Below are 23,577 nucleotides of genomic sequence, written 5' to 3' on the forward strand. Positions count from 1 at the left end.
GTTAATGAAAACTTGAAATAGCATATTATGATAAGCATTTTAAATATCTTCCTCTGTTTATTTGTGAAGGAAAAGATGTTTTCTTAAGTGGTAAATCCTCATTCAACTTTGTTTTAGAATATCACAAATAATGCTTTATTGATGTCTAGATTCATGACATTCTCCAGCCCTGACATGTACTGACAGACTATGACACATAAAGCTGAGAACTTGTCATTGTTTTTTGTATTTAACATTGGTCAGGCCCTTATTAGTGCTGACTCAAATTCGGTTTCTGAATTTCTAGAGAGCTGTACGGAGTTAGAAAAGGTCCAAAGAGAAGCATCAGACCATTAAAAGGATGGAGGGGAAGACCTGTGAGGAAGGTTAAAGATGTTGAACTGGCTTTGCCTTGATAATTGCAGGCCAAGGACTGATTTAATAACCTTTGAAAACAGGATGGTTTATTTGGAGGAGGGTGCTAGCTGGCTTTTCTTCATCTCTACAGAGATGAAAACCAGAGAAATCTGGATTCAAAAGAACAAGAGAGTTCTCTCTGACCTAAGGCAGAACTCAGCGACACCACTGCTCAAACTCTGTCGTTACAGTCACTCCAGAGCTTTGAAAATACGTTCAACAACCATAAGCTATGGGTATTTAGTCAACTCACCAGAGAAGGAAATCCCTTTCAACTCTATGTTTCTATGTATTTGCATTCACAAAAGCCAGGTGGAATGATTAGCATGTATAACGTTGGGGGTGGGGCATGGGGAGGACTGTACAACACAGAGAAGACAAGTAGTGATTCTACAGCATCTTACTACGCTGATGGACAGTGACTGTAATGGGGTATGTGGGGGGGACTTGGTGACGGGGGGAGTCTAGTAAACATAATATTCCTCATGTAATTGTAGATTAATGATCCCCCAAAAAATAAAAATAAAATAAAATAAGCCAGGTGAAAAGGTTTAGTCAGGGCTTTGGGAGACCAGACTTCCCACACTTGGGAACAACGTCACCAGAATATATCATCACCTTTTATTCTGAAGCTAGAAAGATTCAACTTAAAATGAATGATATAAGCCATATACTGAAGTAATGCTATTCTAAGAGATGATTTGCAAATATTGCTAAAAAAAACTAGCATCTCCCAAATTTCATAACGGGACTGATGGAAAACGTTTTGAAACATATCTAAGAGAAAGTGTGACTTAATATTTACCACACATCTATTGAACACCGTGTCTCAAGCAGTGTGTCAGTCACTGGACATTGAAGAGTGAGTAATAGTCTATGATGGAGAGCTATATATGTATTCAGAGGAAGCAGTATTCAAAAAGGATGGACATGGGAAAGTGGAGGTGCTCAAAAAAACTACTGTTTTTCCCATCTGGCTGAGGCAGAGGGCACACATTAGGAACACAAGACACAGAAGCTAGAATTTTTGGTGGGCATCATATTAGATGCCCAGCTGAGGAATATCTGTTTGATTCCAAGGACTACATAGAAATTCTGAAGGTTTTTGAGCACGTATATAGTAAGACTAGGGCTGTCTTTTGGACAAAGTAATCTGGCAGTCACATAGTATGAATTACAGAAGGAAAGACTGACTTTGCAATCACTGAGAAACCTTGCTGGAAATTTTTTTTTTAAGTAGACTCTCATACTCGCAAGCAAATACATTGAGTAGCTGACAATATGCTGGTCTACTTGGAGTCATATTTCTCAGGGTAAATTAATGTACTCTCTGGTTCATAAGTCTGTCTATCCATCTATCCATCAATTGACTTACTTATTACTTTAAAATGCACTTCCTTTTAGATGGATCTAATAATACTCATAAATATATGCAAATACAGAAGTTAAATGAATCAGAAACAAAAAATCAAAAACCATATAGGGGAAATGGAAAGGTAATCATCTAGGATAAGGATCTAGAATAAGATGGCAAATTCAGCTGATCATTACATTAGTTCTAACTGCTTCCTAAAAGCCCAGGCAGAAAGGGAATCTGAATTGTGCAGTCCTTAATGCTTCATAAAAGAAAATTTATTATTTTTTTAGGTAAGACTAACTTTTTCTTCCTGGACTCTAACAGAAAACTAGTATATACTTTCTAGTGAAGTCCAGTTTTTACCCAATGAAAAATCAATTTTCATACAGTCATTTCTAATAACTAGTTGGCATAATAGGTCTCCCTCAGAGCCTGATAATTACCCTGAATTGGTAGAGATGATTTTCTGAACTTGCAAAATAAAAGACTTGAAAAGATGTATCATAGGTGTTTGTTATATGCGTACAGATGCCCAGGGTGAAATAACAAAGGAAAGGCTATGCTTTGTCTGTCACCAAAGATAAAGTTCAAGACATGTCCTCACCACAAAAGTAGTCTGGCTAACTTCCTATTAGAAAAGTAGGTTCTTGCAACTTAATTTTAAATAGGTCTGCTTGAACATATAGAAAAGTATAGAAAGTAATACTGAATATCCATGTTTCCATTACCTATTGTTAGCAAGTGTTTCTATATTTTCACAAAATAAAACCTTGGAGAAGGAACTGAAGTCTCTTTTTCACCCTATCTGATCACATTTGGCTCCTAGCTTCACTACAGTCAACCAGTATCTAAGTTGGTATGTATCCTTTCCATATGTGTCTTTCCAGCTTTACTGCAGAGGTGTATATATACATAAACAATGTATGATATTGATTGGTATCAAACTCTAGGAATTATTCTGCCACATTTTTGTCCATTATTATGTGTTTGAGATTTACTCATCAGTATCTAAATGTAGATGTAGTCCATTCAGTATACTATTATGAAAAAATAAATATGTATATATATAATTCTGATGCACAATTAATGTACATGAGCTGCTCCCAATTTTTCATTATTATAAATAACTGAACATTCATATACATGCCTCCTTGAACACCCATGCATGTTTCTTTAGGGAATATACTTAGAAATGAAATTGCTGGATCATGAGGCATGTATATCTTACACTTTATTATAGAGGGACAAATTGCTCTCTGAACTGGCTGAACTGATGTAAACACCACCAACAGAATATCAGAATTCCTGTTTTATTCTAATACCTGGTATTACCATTTTTTTTTTTAATAAAGATGTGTGAAATGGTAGCTAATTGTTTTGGTTTCCAGGATTATTTGTAAAGAATTGTATCTTTCCAAATATTTATTGGGCACTCAGGTATGCTCTTCTGTGAATTGCCTTAACAAATCTTTTACCCATTTTTGTAACTGGTCATTTTTTCCCTACTGATTTGGATGAGTGCCATATATGGTCTTCTTATAATCTATATCAGGATTACATAAATTTTAAATATGTTCTCCTGTCTGTAACTTATTTTCAAAAATATTGGTGGTATCTTTGGTCTACATAAGTTTTAAATGATACTGCCCTGGAATGCAACATAAGATAAAAATCACCAAAATGATGCATATTTCTCACTTACTGTGAAGTAAACACAATCCTCCTTCTGCTAATTTTATTACTTTTAATAACATAACTAATTTGAGATGGTCCTTTAGGAGAGGTGAGGCAAAGGAAATAAACCTGCCTTCAGGAATATCCACACAACCTTCTGAGGGAGGGGTCTACTGGGCTAAAGCATATGGATCTAAAGTCCTTTCTTTTCAGCATGAAAAGGAATTGTTGGAAAATACATGCTTGCTTGTTGAGTGAGATCTGAAACTTTTTTCAAATTATATTATGCTCTAGAGAAAAAAATGTTTCTTGGAAGCTTATGAACCAGATTAGAAGGATATAAACTTCATTTTTCCAGTGAGGTCGCATTTACCTCCCCTCAATAACAGGATGTGCCATAGGGCCAGGATGTGTTTATGTCCCCTGTGACAGTGGCCTGGCTCTACTTAACTTCCTTTGACTAATATCCCTGAATTCACATCTCTAAAACACTTTCCATCCCTTTCTAACAATAACCAGTTAGTTATTTTGATAGAAAAAAGATGACCCAAATATTAAAAATTATAAAACTCCCAGGAATAGATTTAGCAAGAAATGTCCAGATGCACTCTATCGAGGAACATAAAAGATTTTAAGTACTGGAGAGACATGCTATAGTCCTGGATACGGACAGTCGTTATCAAAAAGATGTCGAGTGTCCCCAAATTTATATATGTGCTTAACATAATTACCAATAGAAATACATCTGAAAAATGAACTAGTAAGAACAGCCAGAAAACTTCTAAAAACAAGAGTAATGAATTATAACTCCCTTGCCAATCTTTAAATGTGCAAAACTGGTACAATGCAAAGTCCAAAAGTATGTAAAAGAAATTATTAAATGATGAATGTGACTTTTGAAATCAATTAGAAAGGAATGGACAATTCAATATATAATGTGAAAAACCATTTAACCACTATAAAATTAAATCACTACTTCACACCATATACCTGAATAAATGCCAGATGAATTAAAGGGTTAAATGTAAAAAATGATGCCACAACATTATCAGAAGAATACAGAGTTGGATGTTTGTATATCCTTGGGAGCGCAGATGGCCTTTCTAAGAAAAGTCAGAGAACATAATAGAAAAACATCAATAGGAATGATCACAAAGTCCCTTCACAGTCAAATGATAATGACAATGATAAAATGGAAAGAAAAATTACAATCTTATCTTTATCTTTAAAGTGCAAATAAGTCATGTCTAAAAGGATGCATATGAAGGTTGGCAGAGTTGTAATTAGAGGGAGGAAGGGGAAAACATTCACTTTTTACTTTGTACATTTTAAATCAGTGAAAATTTAGGATTATGGGCCATTTTTACTTTTATTTCTCTGCATTTTCTAGATTTTAATTTTCTATAATAAGCATTCACTACTATTTTATGAGAAAAAAAATTTTTAAGTAACTCTAAAGCATTAAAGTAAGCTAAAGATTAAAGTAACTCTAAGAAAGAAACATTCTTAAAAATCAATTTAAAAAAATCAGTCATCCCAATTGAAAAACAGGCAAAGAACGTGAGTAAAAAAAGCAGTTCATAAAAGAAGTTAAAATGGCCAACAGGACTTTAAAAAATGTTTAATTTCACTGATAAGCAAACAAATACATACTAAAATAATCCTGAGACATCACAGTGGTCTGTGAAATTGGCAAAGATAATGTTCAGACCAGTAAGGGTTTTAGAAACATGCTCTCAAGCAGCTAGTGAGGACAAAAATTTGTATGATGGTTTCAAAGAGCAAATACATCAAAAATACATAAAATGAGCTACTTTGGAAGCCCAAATTTGTCTTTCACAATTTTTTGAGGAAAATAAACAAGTACACAAAGTCTATTAAAGTACTGTTTGTCATAATGAAAACTGGAAACTGTTAAAATGTCCATCAACAGGGGAGAAGTTAAGTAAATTATGGCAAATGTATAGATAAGGAATACTATACAATCCTTAGGTAGTTACATAAATCTGCTTATTCAAATGGTCCTTATGAACCACTGTGATTAAAATTGCAATATTTGCAGAACATCTCGCCTGTCCTTAGTGCATCTCCATATCAATAGGTGTTTCCAAGGGGTAGAGAGAAGTAATCCATCTCTAAATCAATGGGTACTACAAGGCTGGGGGAGCGAGGGTATATCTGGACCAGAGAGGTTTGGTGGGGTCCCTTTTTACAGCTTGGTTGACAGAGACATGGGAGAGCAGAAGTAGATGACTGCTAGTTAGCAATAAATGGGTTTCACCCACTTTATTTCTCCCTTTGACTGATTTCAGCCTCGAAGGTATTTTGCCCCAGGCTGGGAACTAAAGTTACATCTGGCAGAATTCGGCAGGACCTCTGAACCTGATGTGTCTTCATGGGTGCGACCCTTCGGCGGGCTGCCCCTAAAGATGGTGGGGAGATGCCTGGAACCCCACTACCACCACCCGTGAATGGTGGGGAGGCCCCAGAGGCTGCAGTGGTGGAGGATGCGGCTTCACCCGGGAGCCCCCTGTCTGTGGGGCTTCCAATTAGGGAGCCCCTAGTGGGGAATTGGTCTAGGGTAAAGCACCTCCTAGAGGGGTGGGGCCTTCCCCAGTTCTGGGGAATTGTGGGGACACTGGAAGCTGCAGAATTAGCCCTCTGTGAGATAGAAGACTGCTTAGAGGCCCTGAGTGGCCATGTAGCAGCCAGGATTGTGAGATGTTTATTTCTCAACATAGTAGCAAGGGCTATGGAGGAGAGAGACACACTTTGGCAGGAGAGAGGCAACTTCAGTGTTGCCTGGAAGAGTGGGCGATGACCTATGGGATGCCCTTAAGAAAGAAAGTTATTGAGAAGATAGGTGGTGCTCCTGGAAGATAAGTTAGCAGTGAGGGAGGAGGCAGTCAGAGAATCCACATTGCAGGGGGCTATAGGGGAGGGGGAGGAAAGAGCAGTGCCTTAAGCCCAGGAGTTGTGGGGATATGATGAGGGGGTGGGGCAGACGGCCAATCTGTTGACAAGGCCACCGCCTGAGGCACCAGCCTCTCCTGTATTAAGGACCCGCCTGGTTGTAATTAAGAAAATAAAAATGAAACAACCACAGGCTCCTCAGAGGGAAGAGCCACCCCTCCCCAGGTTGTGGAGCACTCTATGCTCCACCCCTGTACCTAGGATGAACTGGTGAACATGAGCATCCAGTTTTGGCACAAGCTGTTGGAACCTCTGCCTACATGGCTTTTGCATCTCTGGGCTATGGGGGTGGAAGACATTGTTAATGCCGTGTTCTGAAATGAGTTGACTGGCTTCCCTGACGACTCACCCTTCCCTCTGGGGGTGGTTGCAAAGTACCAGTCACACCTCAGGGAATCAGGCACTTCTGGATTGGCTGACAGCAGCCATCAGGGTAATCTGGTCTAATCAGGGTGATTTACCATACTTACACACTACCTGGAAAACATCTGCAGAGCTCCAACAGGTGTTATGGGAGCTGGGCATGAAAAATATCATCTATAATATGGACCCCCAGGGTGCAGATGAGGAGTTATTCACTGTAGGAATGATAAATCTGGTGCTCCATACAGCTCCCTGATGTCTCTTTGGGTCCCTAGTGACTATTCTTGTCCCCCCAACATGGGGCAACCCATAAATGAGGCTATTCATACTTTAACAGATCTGGGAAAGGTTGAAAAAATAAGAGCATGGAAGGAAGTATGGGCTGCGACTGAAAGGAGAGGTGCAAAGGGCCCCGTGAAGGTCTCAAGGACCCAGATGTGAGTTGATTTGATCAAGGCTGGGGTAGTGAAAGACAAACTTGATGGGCAGTGCAAAAGGATCTTGTTAGAATTGGGACAGCAATTAAAGCCAGAGAAGCAGCTCCAGTGGCTGAGGTCCAGGACATGGAAGCCAGAGGCTAAGTCCCATGTCTGCCTGTATCCCTGCAAGACTTCCTGGGGGACAGTACTCAGGCTCTGTCTGGGTCCTCACCTCCACAGGAGGATGATTGGGCATTTCAGTTTGACTGAGGTGGTGTTAAAGGCCCCCACCCTGGGAGACGTGGTGGCAATTGGAAGCCGTATGTAGAATTAGCAATTCATTGGTCCCCTGTGAATGTACAATATGTCCTGACCCTGGACACAAGAACTGAATGTTCTCTGATTTGTGGCAATCCTAAGCATTTTCCTGGGCCTTCTGCTGTGATAGACGGTTATGGGGGTAAGGCAATTAGAGTGAAGAAAGCCCAAATCCCACTGGGGATAGGGCATTAACTCCCAAAGGATTATACTGTGTACATTTCTCCCATCCCTGAATATATTTTGGGGGTAGGTATCCTGCAGGGCTTGTGGTTACAGACCACTGCAGGTGAGTTCAGGCTGAGGATAGGTGTGGTAAAGGCCATTCTGAGGGGACATGCTAAGCACCCACCTATAGCTCTGCCTGTACCTCAGCAGGTGACAAATACTAAGAAGTATAAATTGCCTAGGAGCACAAGAAAATTGAAGAAACTCTATAGGAGTTAGAGAAAGTGGACATCATAAAGTTCACTCATAGTCTTTTTAATTCCCTGGTGTGGCCAGTGAAAAAGCCACATAACTCCTGGCATATGACCACGGATTCCAGGAATTGAGTAAAGTCACACCCCCTTTGCATACTGCTGCCCCCTCTGTAGCAGCCCTTATGGACATGAATTAGGGCTGTATTAGTCATGAATTAGGGATGTATCTTTGTGTTGTGGACCTTACTAATGCTTTCTTCTCTATTGACATAGCACAGGAAAGTCAGAAACAGTTTGCCTTCATGTGGGAAGGCTGGCAGTGGGCATTCACTGTCCTTCTACAGGGATACCTCCACAGCCCCACCATTTGTCACAGACTTGTAGCCCAGGACTTGGCCACATGGAAGAAACCACAAATGGTGCAACTGTATCACTACATTGATGATATCATGCTCATGTCAGATTCTTTTGCAGATTTAGAAGGGGCAGTTCCTAGACTGCTGCAGCATCTACAGGAGAAAGGATGGGCTGTGAACAGCACCAAGGTTCAGGGACCTGGTTTGTCAGTAAGGTTCCTGGGGGTTGGCTGGTCAGGTAAAACTAAAGTTATCCCAGAATCAGTCATAGACAAGGTCCAGGCTTTCCCTACCCCAACCACTGTGGCAGTATTACAAGAGTTTTTTGGATCTTTTGGCTACTGGAGAGTGTTTATCCCACACTTGGCTCAAATCCTGAAGCCCTTACACCAGTTGGTACGAAAGGGAATCAGGTGGGACTGGGATGAAATGTGCAGCTACTTTTACTGTTGCTAAGTGAGCAGTCAAGGCCATATAGGCCTTGAGCGTAATGGACTCATCAAGGCCCTGTGAGCTAGATGTTCATGTAACCGAAGATGGTTATGGATGGGGTCTTTGGCAGCAGCTTGAATGGGCACGCCAACCTATTGGATTCTGGTCACAACTATGGGAAGGAGCAGAGGTCCGGTACACCTCGATAGAGAAGCAACTGGCTGCTGTGTACCATGCCTTGCTGGCTACAGAGCCCATCAGCAGAACAGCTTCAACCAAGATAATAACCAACTATCCCATTGCAAGTGTGTGTGAGACTGGACCCAAAGGCCACGGAGTGGAGTGGCACAGACACCTACACTGGCCAAATGAGATGTGTGCTTACAGCAGTGTAGCACCCTGTCTACTAGTCCCTTAAGTGGTGAACACCCAAGGCTTATTGGACCAGTGACCTATACCAGTAGAAAGCAGGAAGAACTTGCTTCTGAGCCATTGGTAGCTGAGAGTCCTTATCAGGAGGGAAAGCCCCTATACCTGAAGACGCTTGGTATACAGATGTCTCCAGTGTGGGCAGCCCCCAAAGTGGAGACTGTATGTACCATCCATAGCCCTATATATTGACCCATCTGTAACTCCCACAAGTAGGGGGGGTGAAAGTCTGGTAAACTAGACCAGGACAAGATCCCATTCCTGCCACTGTCCTATCACAGGACCACTCTCTTGCATGCATCCTACCTGATGGACAAGATTTGCTTATGCTGGTGTCATTAAAACATGTATCTTATTGCCCTTAATGTTATTTTCTTCTACAGTCCCTGTGGCCTGGACCCACCCCCTAGCTGCAGCTGCTGCATGATGATTGCTTTGAACTTCCTAACCGTTCACCTACTGACCATATGTGGAATGGGTGAGCAACAGACTAAATCTGCATAGGACTTTGAACCTAGCCAAATCCTCCAGCTTGAGGATTATCATGATTTTAATGCTGTTGCTATCGTATGTTATTAATCTGGTTACAGTGCTCCAGTTTTCTAGCACAAAGGCCATTGAGGAAAATGAGGAGCAAGTAGATTGTTAGATGAGATTTCTGGAGGGGTGGGCTCTGGGTAAAATTGCAATATTTCCAGAATCTCCCACCTGGCCTTAGTGCATCTCTGTATCAATAGATGATTACAAAGGGGAGCAAGGGTATACCTGGACTGGAGGGACTGGGTGGGACCCCTTTTTCTGCAGCTGGGTCACCAGATACATGGGTGAGCAGAAGTGGATGACTGCTTTTAAGGAATAAACTGATTTCTCCCAGTTTATTTCTCCCTTTGACTGATTTCGGCTTCAAACGTAATTTGCCTCAGGCTGGGAACATATTTTCCCCCTGGAGTTACAGTCGCTGTTGCAAATACTGTGCTACACTGTGAGTGCCTTTGCATCCAGGAATTGGGATCTGAAGAGAAATAAAAAGTGAGCACCTCCCATTACTACTAAATAATCCTTCGTCATGCAAAGATCTACTGCATTAGAGCTATCAAGAGGGCCTTGACAAGTTCATTTGTCTTCTTCAGACTTAAGTACTTCCTGCACTTACCCTGGGCCCCCAGTGGGGTTGGCTCCTAGAGCTCAGCCAGCTCTCACTGTCACATGCCCAGTGTGCTACTTTCTCAGTCTTCTCAGCCCTGGCCAGAGACTTTCTAGTGTCTTCCAACTTCAGATTCAGTTCTATTCAGGAGTTCCCCCTTCCTCAGGGTTTTTATACCTCTTCCTCTTTCTCTTGCCTATTCTAAACTCCTGGGAGCTTTTCCAAAGTACTGAGCAGAGTCATCAGGGGAAGAAACTGGGTCCCCCTCATGTCCCCTTCTACGGCAGCTCCTCCACCTCCCACCCCAGGTAACAAGGGGCCAGCCTTGTTCTTGGCAAACCGTCCATAGTTTTGCTCCTGGAAACGGTGAGAGCCCACATCCATACGAATGCCTACCCTGCTCTTGCTGATCACCTTGGACAGATAAAGCCCCCAAGACTGTGACAGTGACTGTCCCCATCACTGGCACAGGCCTCCCACCCCAGATCTGCTGCCTGGCCCTTCACTTGGACTGGAGAAGTCCTGGAGCAGAGCTGCTCCCTCCCTTTCTCTCTCAGTTAACCTCCTGTAAAAACCTTGCAGATCCCCTTCTCGGCCCCTTGGAAGTCATCAGAAATGTGGGGGCAGTCTCTGGCCTTCTGCTGCTTAGGTTATCCATGCCATTGTCCTGTTGGCCTTCCCCACACAGACCTCAAAACTCAGGATGAAGGACAGGGCATGAGTTACCTCCACTTTCAGATCCCTCCCAGCTTCAGGGAGCATCCGGTCGTGTCTCTCTCTGCCAGGGTTTACTTCAGAGTGTCGGGCACCAAGCTCTTTATGGTGGTTGGTGCAGGGCTGATGGGTGCCTGCCCTGTCTATTCATTCGCCTTTTGACAGTCTCTCCAGTCTTACACCAGAGCTCTGTCTGCCCGAGAAACCCAAAGTGGCTTTCCTCTTTGCCTCTACTCCATTTCTTGCAAGTTCCCAGTGGGGCAAATCCAAGCCCGCATCTCTGAGTCTGGTGGGATGGCGGTCAAGGAACTGAAGTTACTCTTCTGTGGCCTGTACCTTGTTCACTAGATTTTCTTTCCTTTCCCTTTTCTTCTTCTTTAATTAAGGTAACTTGTTAAACATTCAACTAATTACTGCTTATTCATGAACATAGATCAATCACAGATCATTTTTGAAGGATCCTTTGGGGCTTGGGGTACAGCCATGAGGGTCATTGTGACTCTCCCGCCCCACGGCAGGACAGGAACAAGGTCTGCGATGAATAGGACAGGACTCTGTGTGCACAGTCCTGGATGTGGCTGCTGAGCTGGGCCACACGGCCTGTTGCCTTGTTGCTTTTAGAAGGCCCACCACCACAGCTGAAGGTTTAAGCCAGCCTGTCTGTCTCCCACCCAGTCTCCCCACATCCTTTCCCCTCCCTCATGCTGGTCACCTTACAATTGCTCCTGGTCAGCTTAGCTACTTTCCCTAAGGCTTTTTCAAAGGGCCTCTTAGCATGCATCCTCTTAGCTTTTCACACTGAGGATTACTTCAAAGGCTCAGCGGCCCTGGGAAGGCAGGAATGACAGCAAGGAAACCCCAAGTGGAGACAGGTTTGCCTCGGCAGCTGCTCCACTGTCCGCAGGGAGGGGGGGCGCCTGCCCCGGCGCCTGCAGCTCCCTGGCCGGCACAGCTCCTTACAGATGTTTTCTTTTGGTCCAGTTTCCTCCTGGCCTTCTGGTCCTCTGAGCCCCTGCCGCTAGCAGGCTTATGCAAATTTCCACCAGCCCTCAGCTGCTCTCATCTCCATTGCTTCCTTTCTCTGTTGCCAGCACAAGATTCTCCTAAATCTTGCTGAGCCACACTCAGGAGGGGTGAGGCTCCCACATGCAGAAGGTGGGGCCTTTGTTATGCAGTTGTGCGATTTCTTTTAAGGACACTGGGTTTTCCAGGGCTGAGTGGCTGAACAACCAGTCCAACAGAAAACCTGGCCCTCTTGTGCTCAGGAGACACTTGTGGGCCTCAATCAAAATCCTGAACTTGAGTAAGAGTTTTATTACTGCTTTTTGCCGGGGTTGCAAATTTTTTTTTTAAATCAAAGCACCCTACAAATCAAGCGAATCACTGGCTGAATTCACCCTGCTGATCACCAGTTTCGGACCCCTCACTGACATGTCTGAACTAGAAATTCTTGACCCCATTGAAATAATTTTGACCTCCTCTGGTAGGGTTGGTTTATTTAAAATGCTCTTGAAAAGGTCTGAACCGTAAACCCCAGATCACAATCCACATAGCCCCCAGGATTAGCATCTGCCAGACATCCACAGGGGTGCCTGACTTTCAGGTTAACTTGGAGATCTGGCTAACTTAAATACTCAGCCCTTCTCTTGATGAAATGAGGCCCAAAAAACCTCCTTATTTCCCCACAGACCATGCAATAAACTGCTGGCCGTGGCTCTTTTGCTGTCAGTATTAAGTGGGCTCATCAGGTAGGGATATGAAATGGTGGGCCACTCATTGTTCTTTTGGGTTCTGTCCAGAGGCTAAAGTCACTAAACCCCCAGCTCTATTACCCGCAAAGCAGCCCCTAGACTTGCCTTCAAGGACTGCCTGCTCTTTCCCCTTTCCGCACTAACTCTCTCCCAGCAGGAAAGGTCAGAGCAGCTGGACAAACACTGAAGGCCTGAGTTGAGGTAACAAAGGCCTCTTCTGGGCCCTCAGGCTTGTTGATGATGAGAGATTGTTTCCTAAAAGAAAACAATCCCATGGAGCCAAAGCCACCTGCTAGAAACGCTTCCTGCCTATCTGATATAATTTGAGAACAAAACCTAGAATATAGCATTCTATAAATTGCTCTGAATTGTTAGGAGGTGAGTTGTTCTAATAGTGTGTTCTGTTTGCACTCAACTAACTCACAAGTAATAGAGCAGTAAGTGACCCATGTGAAGTTCTGAGTTAGATTAAGACATGGACCAGTAGGGCAGTTTTCAATAGTCCCAGTCTGTGTGTGTGTTGGGGGTGGGGGGTGTTCAAAACAAAGCACTAGAAATGTAATATGAGGGGGGAAATTGTACTCAGCGAATTCCTTTCAAGGAACATACTGTATATGGTTCAAAGGCAAAAGTTCTTGTACAGCCACTTGGGCTGGAAATTAGAACCTCGAAAGGTATGTTTCGGAATGCAAATAGTTGGTCAACTAACTAGCCTCTAAGGAAGACAAGTGCAATTAATTACTAGGCTTCTGTTTTCCCTAGTGAGGTACAGCCAGAGCAGAATTATGGGGGCAATAGAGGAGGTGCTGAGTCCTGCCACTCATGTCCCTAGCTCTGCTTGTCTGCCACAGCATTTGGCATCTCCTTCAACACTGAACTGAAAAGTCCAGAGTGTTTTTACTATTAGTTTGAAGGAGCGCCAACATGTTAGCTTGCCAAGAAACCCACCCATCTGGCTAAGACCCTGGACCTCAGGAGTTTGTCATCTGGGAGATTTGACTGAGTCTTACTGTGGAGATAGCACTGTTCTAGGTGATTCGTGGGTGTCCTGGTTCCAGACCTGCCTCTTGGGGAGTGGGGTGTAGGTGAGGAGATCCCAAAGCAAATCTATACTTTAGGGATAAAAGAGGAAGCTAGACATCAATGCAGTCGCTTGGACAATTTTCACTAAGCAACAAGCCTAAATTCTCTAAGCTCCCAGCGCTGTCACCCCAGGCATCATCGCATTCTGGCCAAGACGCCCTAACGCGAGCTGGTCCCACAGAGAGCGTCGCAGGGCCCAAGCCCGCGGTTCCCACAGGAGCCATCAGGAAGGCAGGCAGCTGAGGGTAAAGGGGCGGGGGCGGGGGAGAGGCCGCGGAGTCACCTCTCTGAGCTGCCTGGGACGCATCCCCGCAGCTACGTGCCCTGCAGAGGGCCTAATGCCGCTGACCTCCTTTGCGCCGTTCTACGGTGGATATCCTCTGACCTAGAATAAAGCCCCCAAATCCGACCGAATCTCTGTGTCTTTAGAACACATTCAAGTCAGAATTCATGAATTCTGCCCCATGTCGTTTGCCCTTCCTGCTACCCAAGCGCCTAGCTCAGCAGCTGTAATTCATTATTTGTGTATTCACCTTCTCCATGAACATGGGTGTGTCATTTGTTTGCCCTCTCCCCCCAGGAAAGGATAAACTTCTTTCGCAAGCTCAAGCTCAGGGGAGAGCTCCACGCACAAAGAAAGCCAGAGCTGGGGGTGTACGTTCGCCACACACATGGTCTTGCGAACCTCTGCTTCCCCACAGCCAGCCTCAGGCCCCTCAGCAGTGAGGGGATCCTCTTGGGCTTTGCCCAAATTTTTCACTAAAATGAAAAGTGAATTAAGTGCATTACAGTTGGTCTTTGTTTAGGCAAAAGAAAAGACATTTTGCCAAAATTAAAGTGGAAATGTTGCAGCCAACCTTAAATATTTTTAAAATAAGGGAGTGTGTATGTGCTTGGGCCTCAAATAGTGTCACCACCTGCTTGGCTGTTGCTTGGATCTGCATATGGGGTTGGAATTGTTCAACCTGGAGAAATCTGAGGAATAATAGCCTAAAAAAAGTTACCATTAGGTAATAAGTTTTTAAAAAAACATTTTGAATTGTTGCATTAGAGATTTTTAAATTAATGAAAATCATCATGTTTTGGAATGGGTTATATGAAGAGAGAATATGGAATCTTTTCTAACGATCACTGAAATAAATATTGTCAGTTTCTAGAGAGTTTAGCACTGGTCCCACTGTAGAAAGAAGGGATATCTTTCCTCCTATTTTTAGTTGAAGAAAAAAAATCCCAATAATGGTTCTTCTAACTTCAATCTAGTTATCTGCTGCGTATTTGTAACCAAGTGCAAATTGATCCTACTAGAAGATCTTTCTTAATACATTATTTATGAAGACAGATAGTGTGGACTAGTATGGAAAAAGAATTTTAAATGTATATGAATGTATAGGTAATCATTAAATTGTGATCACATTTTAAAAAACAACATCAATGAAAAATTGAGGGAAAACTGTATCTCAGTACCTTTTAGACATTTGAAAATAATCATCTACATTGTTAAGTTATTCCTCTTTCATTCCTTCATTCCTAGGTCATAGTCATACTCTGTAGGGACAGACACGACAGTGGCTACAACCCTCACCATATCCTAAAGGGCCTCCCTGCTTTGCCTCTGCATTAAAAGCAAAGGCCCATCAGAAACAGAACTGAGAATTTAAAAAGTATTTAGTATATGATAAAAGTAAACTGTTTAATAATGATCTTGGGAAAATTGTTTAGTTAGAAAAAGAATGAAGTTGGATCCTTACTTCAAACTATAAACCAAAATAAATTCCAAACGAATTAAATGTCCAAAATAAAAACATGAAAAGATCTGGCTAGTCAGTCTTAGGCTAGTCAAGCCTACTGTAAACACACCACCAAAGATAGGAAACATTACAGAAAGTTTAATAGAGATTCACAGTGGAAATGTTAAAATGGTTTGTTTAAATACACAAACACAAACACACACACACACACTAAAAGATAAATGATATAAAGGAGAAATCTTTGTAACATGTGAAAAATGGTTGTTATTAAAATAATACTGGTCATTCAAATTAATAAGGAAAAGAGTAACTCACCAATAGGTAAATTGACATAGGACATAAATGAGCAATTCCCAGGAAAAAAGGCAAAGGATGAATATGAAAAATATGTTCAACTTCACTATTCATTGAAAAATAACAAAAGAAAATTTTATAAGTAATCCAATGAGCTACCATTTTCAAAACCAACACATTGACTAATATTAAAAAGAATATGACAGTGGCAAGGGGATGGGAAGACTGGCATCTGTCCAACTGGTGGGGGTGCAATGGGCACCTGCCAGGTGGCAATTAAATGATATGAACCTTTAGACTTAGCATATACTAATTTGACACAGAAAATTCACTTCTATGGATTTATGGTAAAGAAATAATGTTTATACAAGGATAATTACCACAGCATGGTTTAAAATAGTGAAAATTGGAAATAATCTAAATGCCTAAAAGAGGGGATGGGTAATATCAACTATTAGGCATCTACAGGTTAGAACACTAGTCATGAAAAATCATTCTGCAGGTAACTACTTTTTAATACAAACAAATGTGCAACCTAATGTTAAGGCTAAAAATTATGTGGGATAATGACAGTATTAAACCCATTCATGTATGTGTACTGAAACATGCACAAAAAAAGGCTTTCTCTGAGAATGAAAGCATAGTTTTTGTTTCTTTTGATTATTTTTTACTGTTATTTTTGGAAATTCTGTACTGTGTATATAATACATAGCAGAAAAAAGGGATGGTTTTTAATAATAATAAAAAGGAATAAAATGACCCTTATCTAGATCTATTGACCAATTAGTCCCAAGTATACTAGGGATCCCATGATTATTACTGTCTCTAAATTTTAAAAGCTTTGACATCAAAGGCAGATCCTTTTGCTGGCCACAGTGCCCTGCTCTTGCCCTGTGAGCTTTCGTCATCTCTGGCGCACCTTCCAGGAGGTATGGAGCTTACCATCTAGTGCACACACCGTGTGCTGGGCTAGGAGAGCTGAGGTGCCTGAAGACGTCTGCACAGCAATGATAGAAGGCGCTACTTCACACTTTTACATATTTGAAACTGCACTTGTAGAATGTATACCCACCTACAGAACCTTTCAAACTGTAGTGACTGAGGAATTATTAAGGAGTCAGGGCATTAATAGAATTCTGATAGCCAGTTGCAAGAGAAATTATTAATCAGCAAACAAGTAAACTGTGATTACCCAAATTCAAGATTTACATCAACTTTTAGAGGAGATTCCTAATGCAAGAAAGCAGCAAAAGAGCCCTTCTTTTCCTCTTCTTTTGAAGTATTTTTTTTGGTTTTCCCAGCACACGTTATTTTTAATCAGTAACTTCATCTGCCGGACAAAAAGCATTTTCTTGTTTGCTTCTTATGGTCAGGAGGTTGCAGCTTTCTACTGTATCATCTTGGTAAAAAAGGACTATCTAAAGCCACTTGCAAAGATATATTGTTATATGACCTTGATTTGTAGGGTACCAGAGTACAATGGACAACGAATAAATACAGGATGTTTTCTTCACTCTGAATTGTTTAGTGTTAAAATAGCACACTGAGTAATAGCAGCTGGTGCCACAGTGATAGGCATTTACACATTCATATTGTGCCCCACATTCAGGTCTATGAGAAATTTGTGTACAGCCAAAGGAGGTCCAGACCTGGGGAAGCTCACTTTTCTGGGTACCAGGGATAGCAGGGGCAGAGCCCTGAGCAGTGTTGCATGGGACCCGTGAAATCAGGGTTACAAAGTTGTAGCATACACTGCGAAAAAATTATATTCACATTAACAACTTGAAAATTCAAGTTTAAGGAGGCAGCATGTGGAAAAAAGACTGGAGGTTCTAGAATTCGACTTGGTTCAAATCCTTGCTTTGTTTCTTATTAGAGGTATTGTCAACTTTCAGGTGCCACAGTTGTAAAGTGAGAATAAAATTATGTGTAACAAAATATTTATAAGGTGCATAGAGCGTTATAATGCATTTTCAAATACGTTATCTCAATTGATCTTTGCAGTTGATGGCACAAGGAAGATTTTATTATCCCTAGTTTACAGTTGAGGAAACTGAGTCTCAGAAATTGAAACGCCTTGTCCTAAATCACATAAGATAAGGACATATACGCTCTGAGTTATAGTCTTGCAGTCTTTCTACAAAAACATGCAAAACATTCTAACTGACTAGCAAAAGAGAAAATAGGTTTACAAGGAGGATGGGCAGAACGTGGCTGTTCGCCAGGAGGCCCAGCAGCGCTCGTACTAAGTTTGTATGTCCAGGCAGAGTGGCCTATCATTGTTCCTGGCTGGGCTGCAAAGCCCTGCAAAGGAAGCCATCCCCCAGAGTACGGCAGAGGAGAGGAGTTAGCTGGTGCTGCACAAGGCCTTTCTCTGCTTGACCCCAGTAGCAAGTTAGCCTGGGCTGAGCTGAGAAAGGACAGGTCAGCTGCATAGATGCCATCTTCCTGTGCCCATGAAGGCAGCCCTCCACATACAGACCTGAAGTCAATCTAAATCGGCCAAATCAATTCAGAATCTGATTCTACTATAGAAAGAGGATTTTACACATTAGCACTTGTAAAACTGTATGAGTGGAAGATGATCCCAATTAACTTGTGTTACAAAAATTGAATGTAATTTGAGACTAAGGTTTCAATCTGAGCGGCTATGAAAGCTCAACAAAGGAAGAGCTAATTCCACAAAACAGACTTTGCCCTTTGCATTCCTTGGTAGTTTCACAATGCTAGTCTGCATCATTAGCTCATTTTCTTACCTGTAAGGTCTTTTCACCCTTCATTGGGTCCTTTCCCTGCCAAACTCTGCCTGGTATTATAATTCAGGAGCTTTAAGAAACATGAAATTTACGATCTGGGATTTCTCCAGTTGTATAATGCAATGCTATCAATTTCATTTTTTAAAAAGCTACTTCAAACGGGTAAGATTCCTCAAGGGAGGAACAACCTAAGACAGGCACAGTCGCAGGGGGGCCATCAGGTGAGAAATTGGGGATCAACAGAGGTGAGGCTTAGAACCTCCCCCACCCCCACCTGTTCTGAGAGAAATCTTCTGCATACGTGGATGTTTTATTGCCCTTGTCTAGCTTGGATTAACACATAGTCTACAGGCACACACCTGATCATCTACATGTGCTCTCTTACAACACTAAACTATGTTTTCTACCTTTATCTTGTATCTACCTACCACTTCAGCATTTTATTAAAAATAATAATAATAAAGAGAGAAATGTGGTATCCACATATAAATCGAGTATAAAAATCAAATGAATATTCATATTTGAACTGTTTATAGTTCATAATGCATGAGCAAAACCGAAAGCTTCTGTGATGACTGCCCCTGTAATGTTCACCATGTAACTTACTCACTATGTAAGAATTTGTACTCCATGTAAGAACCTTTTCGTTAAGCTTCAAAAGATTGGAGACTGACGAAAATTAGGCTTGGGGTGGATTAATGATTGTGCATTGAGCATTGACTCCCCTATACAGAATTTTATTTTTGTCAACAACCATTTGATCAATAAATATGAGAGATGCCCTCACAAAAAAAAAAATATATATATATATATATAAACATACTTCCAATTGTAAAATAAATAAGTAACCAGGATGTAATGTATAGCATAAGGAATATAGTCAAAATATTGTAACAACTTGGTATGGTGATAGCTGGTACCTAGAATTATCATGTATATAAATGTTGAATCACTGTGTTGTACACCTGAAACTAATGTAATACTGTGTGTCAACCACCCTTCAATAAAAAAGTAAATAAATAAAATAAAATAAAATTAAAATTAAAATTTAAAAAAAGCTACTTCAAAATAACTTTGGGGCATAAACTTTGTGAAGCAAGATCACATTAATGTTGAATTCTTCACTGGGCCCAATGTCCATGCTTCAAGTCTAAAATTCCCCTTCTAGGTACAATTCTATTGACAGCATAATAATTTAAAAATTCAACTCCAAAGTAAGACAGATCTGGATTTTAACCTCAGCTCTAATGATGGGATCTCAAATGAAATAACTTCTTTACACTCAACTTCTTCATCTGTAAAATGGTGACAATAATTGCACTTACTTCATAGGATTATGAGAATTTAAATTGAATAATGTGTGCAACAAATGATGGCAAATAGCCCTCATTCAAGAATGTGAGGACTATCATCGTTCCTCCAGTGTTTATTCCCTGTCACGTGCCAGGCACTGTGCTCACCACTGAGATTGCAGCAGAACAAGGTGGTTCTCCTCAGGAGGCCAAGTTAATTAATGCCTGAAACATAGGAGCTGCTGAAGAGCAGTTAGCTTTCAACAGCATTAACACAAGTCAATGAGAAGAACTACTAGAGAACCCAGCTCTAAGCAGAGGTCTTAACCACAAAACATGCTCCTAGAAAGGTCAACTGATTTGGGGCAAGATCCTTAGTTCATAAAAAGTTGCAATTACTTATTCTTTTCTTTTTAAAGGCAACAAACCAATAGAAAAATGGTCAAAGGCTTTAGACAGAAAATGACCAGAAAGAAATACAAATAAAGAGGAAAAAAAAGAATGCATAAAGATGATGCAACAATAAGTTTCCCATGCTTTTTACTTTTATGCATTTTTCAAACTTTCTGTGAACATGTCTTACTTTCATAATTATTTTTAAATAATTTTTTTTAACTTATACAAGCCTCCACAGAACTAGGACTTAAAAACTCTGTAAGTGAAGTAGATGTTACCATTCTCTACAGCCCTCTAGTAAGAAGGACATGTTGAAACGTCATCATAATCTTGCTACAAAAGATAAGGCCTTCTATGGTCATTTCAAAGACTGACTTGGCAGGGCATTTTGTAGGTAAAGAATGTGAAATTATCATTAAACAAGGAAGAGAAAGAAAACCCTGGTACAACATTCAAAAATCCATAAACATCATCAACCACATCAACAAAAAGAAGGACAAAAACCACATGATCATCTCTATATACGCTGAAAAAGCATTCGACAAAATTCAACATCCATTCATGATAAAAACTCTCAACAAAATGGATATAGAGAGCAAGTACATCAACATAATAAAGGCCATATATGACAAACCCACAGCCAACATCATACTTAACAGCGAGAAGATGAAAGCTTTTCCTTTAAGATCATGAACAAGACAAGGATGCCCATTCTCCCCACTTTTATTCAACATAGTTCTGGAGGTCCTAGCCACAGCAATCAGACAACACAAAGAAATAAAAGGCATCCAGATTGGTAAGGAAGAAGTTAAACTGTCACTGTTTGCAGATGACATGATATTGTATATAAAAAACCCTAAAGAATCCACTCCAAAACTACTAGATCTAATAGCTGAATTCAGCAAAGTTGCAGGATACAAAATTAATGCGCAGATCTGTTGCATTCCTATACACTAACGATAAACAAGAAGAAAGAGAAATCAGGAAAACAATTCCATTCACAATAGCATCAAAAAGAATAAAATACCTAGGAATAAACCTAACCAAGGAAGTGAAAGACTTATACCCTGAAAACTACAAGACACTCATGAGAGAAATTAAAAAAGATACCAATAAATGGAAACACATCCCGTGCTCATGGATGGAAGAATTAATATTGTCAAAATGGCCATCCTGCCTAAAGCAATCCACAGATTTAATGCAACCCCTATCAAAATACCAACAGCATTCTTCAATGAACTAGAGCAAATAGTTCTAAAATTCATATGGAACCACAAAAGACCCTGAATAGCCAAAGTAATCCTGAGAAGGAAGAATAAAGCTGGGGGAATTATGCTCCCTGACTTCAAGCTCTACTATAAAGCCACAGTAATCAAGGCAATTTGGTACTGGCCCAAGAACAGAGCCATAGACCAATGGAACAGACTAGAGAGCCCTGACCTGATATAAACCCAAGCATATATGGTCAATTAATATATGATAAAGGAGCGGTGGATAAACAATGGGGGAAATGACAGCCTCTTCCACACCTGGTGTTGGCAAAACTGGACAGCTACATATAAGAGAATGAAACTGGATTATTGTCTATCCCCATACACAAAAGTTAACTCAGAATGGATCAAAGACCTAAATGTAAGTCATGAAACCATAAAACTCTTAGAAAAAAACATAGGCAAAAATCTCTGAGACATAAACATGAGCAACTTTTTCATGAACATATCTCCATGTGCAAGGGAAATAAAAGCAAAAATGAACAAGTGGGACTATATCAAACTAAAAAGCTTCTGTACAGCAAAGGACACCATCAGTAGAACAAAAAGACATCCTACAGTATGGGAGAATATATTCATACCTGATAAGGGGTTGACATCCAAATTATATAAAGAACTCATGCACCTCAACAAACAAAAAGCAAATAATCCAATTAAAAAATGGGCAGAGGAGCTAAACAGTTCCAAAGAAGAAATTCAGATGGCCAACAGACACATGAAAAGATGCTCCCCATCCCTAATCATCAGAGAAATGCAAATTAAAACCACAATGAGATATCACCTTATACCAGTTAGGATGGCCAACATCCAAAAGACAAACAACAACTAATGTTGGCGAGGCTGTGGAGAAAGGGGAACCCTCCTAAACTGCTGGTGGGAATGTAAATTAGTTCAACCACTGTGGAAGGCAGTATGGAGGTTCCTCAAATAACTCAAAATAGAAATACCATTTGAACCAGGAATTCCACTCCTAGGAATTTACCCTAAGAAGGCAGCAGCCCAGTTTGAAAAAGACATATACACCCCTATGTTTATTGCTGCACTATTTACAATAGCCAAGAAATGGTAGCAACCTAAGTGTCCATCAGTAGAAGAATGATAAAGAAGAGGTGGTACATATACACAATGGAATACTATTCGGCCATGAGAAGAAAACAAATCCTACCATTTGAACAACATGGATGGAGCTAGAGGGTATTATGCTCAGTGAAATAAGCCAGATGGAGAAAGACAAGTACGAAATGATTTCACTCATCTGTGGAGCATAAGAACAAAACAAAAACTGAAGGAACAAAACAGCAGCAGACTCACAGAATGCAAGAATGGACTAACAGTTACCAAAGGGAAAGGGACAGGGAGGATGGGTGAGAAGGGAGGGATAAAGGGGAAAAAGCGACATCACAATTAGCACATATAATGTAGTGGGGGTGGACACAGGGAAGGCAGTATAGCACAGAGAAGACACATAGTGATTCTATAGCATCTTACTATGCTGATGGACAGAGACTGTAATGGGGTATGTGGGGGGGACTTGATAATAGGGGGAGTTTAGTAACCATTATGTTGTTCATGTAATTGTACGCTAATGATAGGAAAATAAAAAAAAAAAAGAAAAGTCTTGGTTGTTGGTTAGAGACTCTTGACAGGTAGACATTGTGTGTGGGGGTGGGGGATGGTGATGACTGATTCCCAGAGGAAGTGTTAAGTCCATTAACGTTTATCAGAAAATTGCTTACACATTTTATCAGGGAAGACATTCATTTCTGCCCAGAATGAGGTTTGAAATTAAATCAGACCAACAAGAGGTTGGGGACCATTTTTCTCTCCTATCTTCCAGTCCTCCTTTTCTTCCTATTGTTCTTAATCCTTTGATGGGCTCCCTTTCTGGGGAATCGCCTGACCCAGAAACCTCCATCGCACTTTCAGGTTGATTCACCAAGTCCTGGGTCCTGTGTCTTTATAAATATCTCTCGACTCAGTCCCCTCCCT

Source organism: Manis pentadactyla, chromosome 5 (assembly GCF_030020395.1).
Source record: "Manis pentadactyla isolate mManPen7 chromosome 5, mManPen7.hap1, whole genome shotgun sequence".
Classification (NCBI taxonomy): Eukaryota; Metazoa; Chordata; class Mammalia; order Pholidota; family Manidae; genus Manis; species Manis pentadactyla.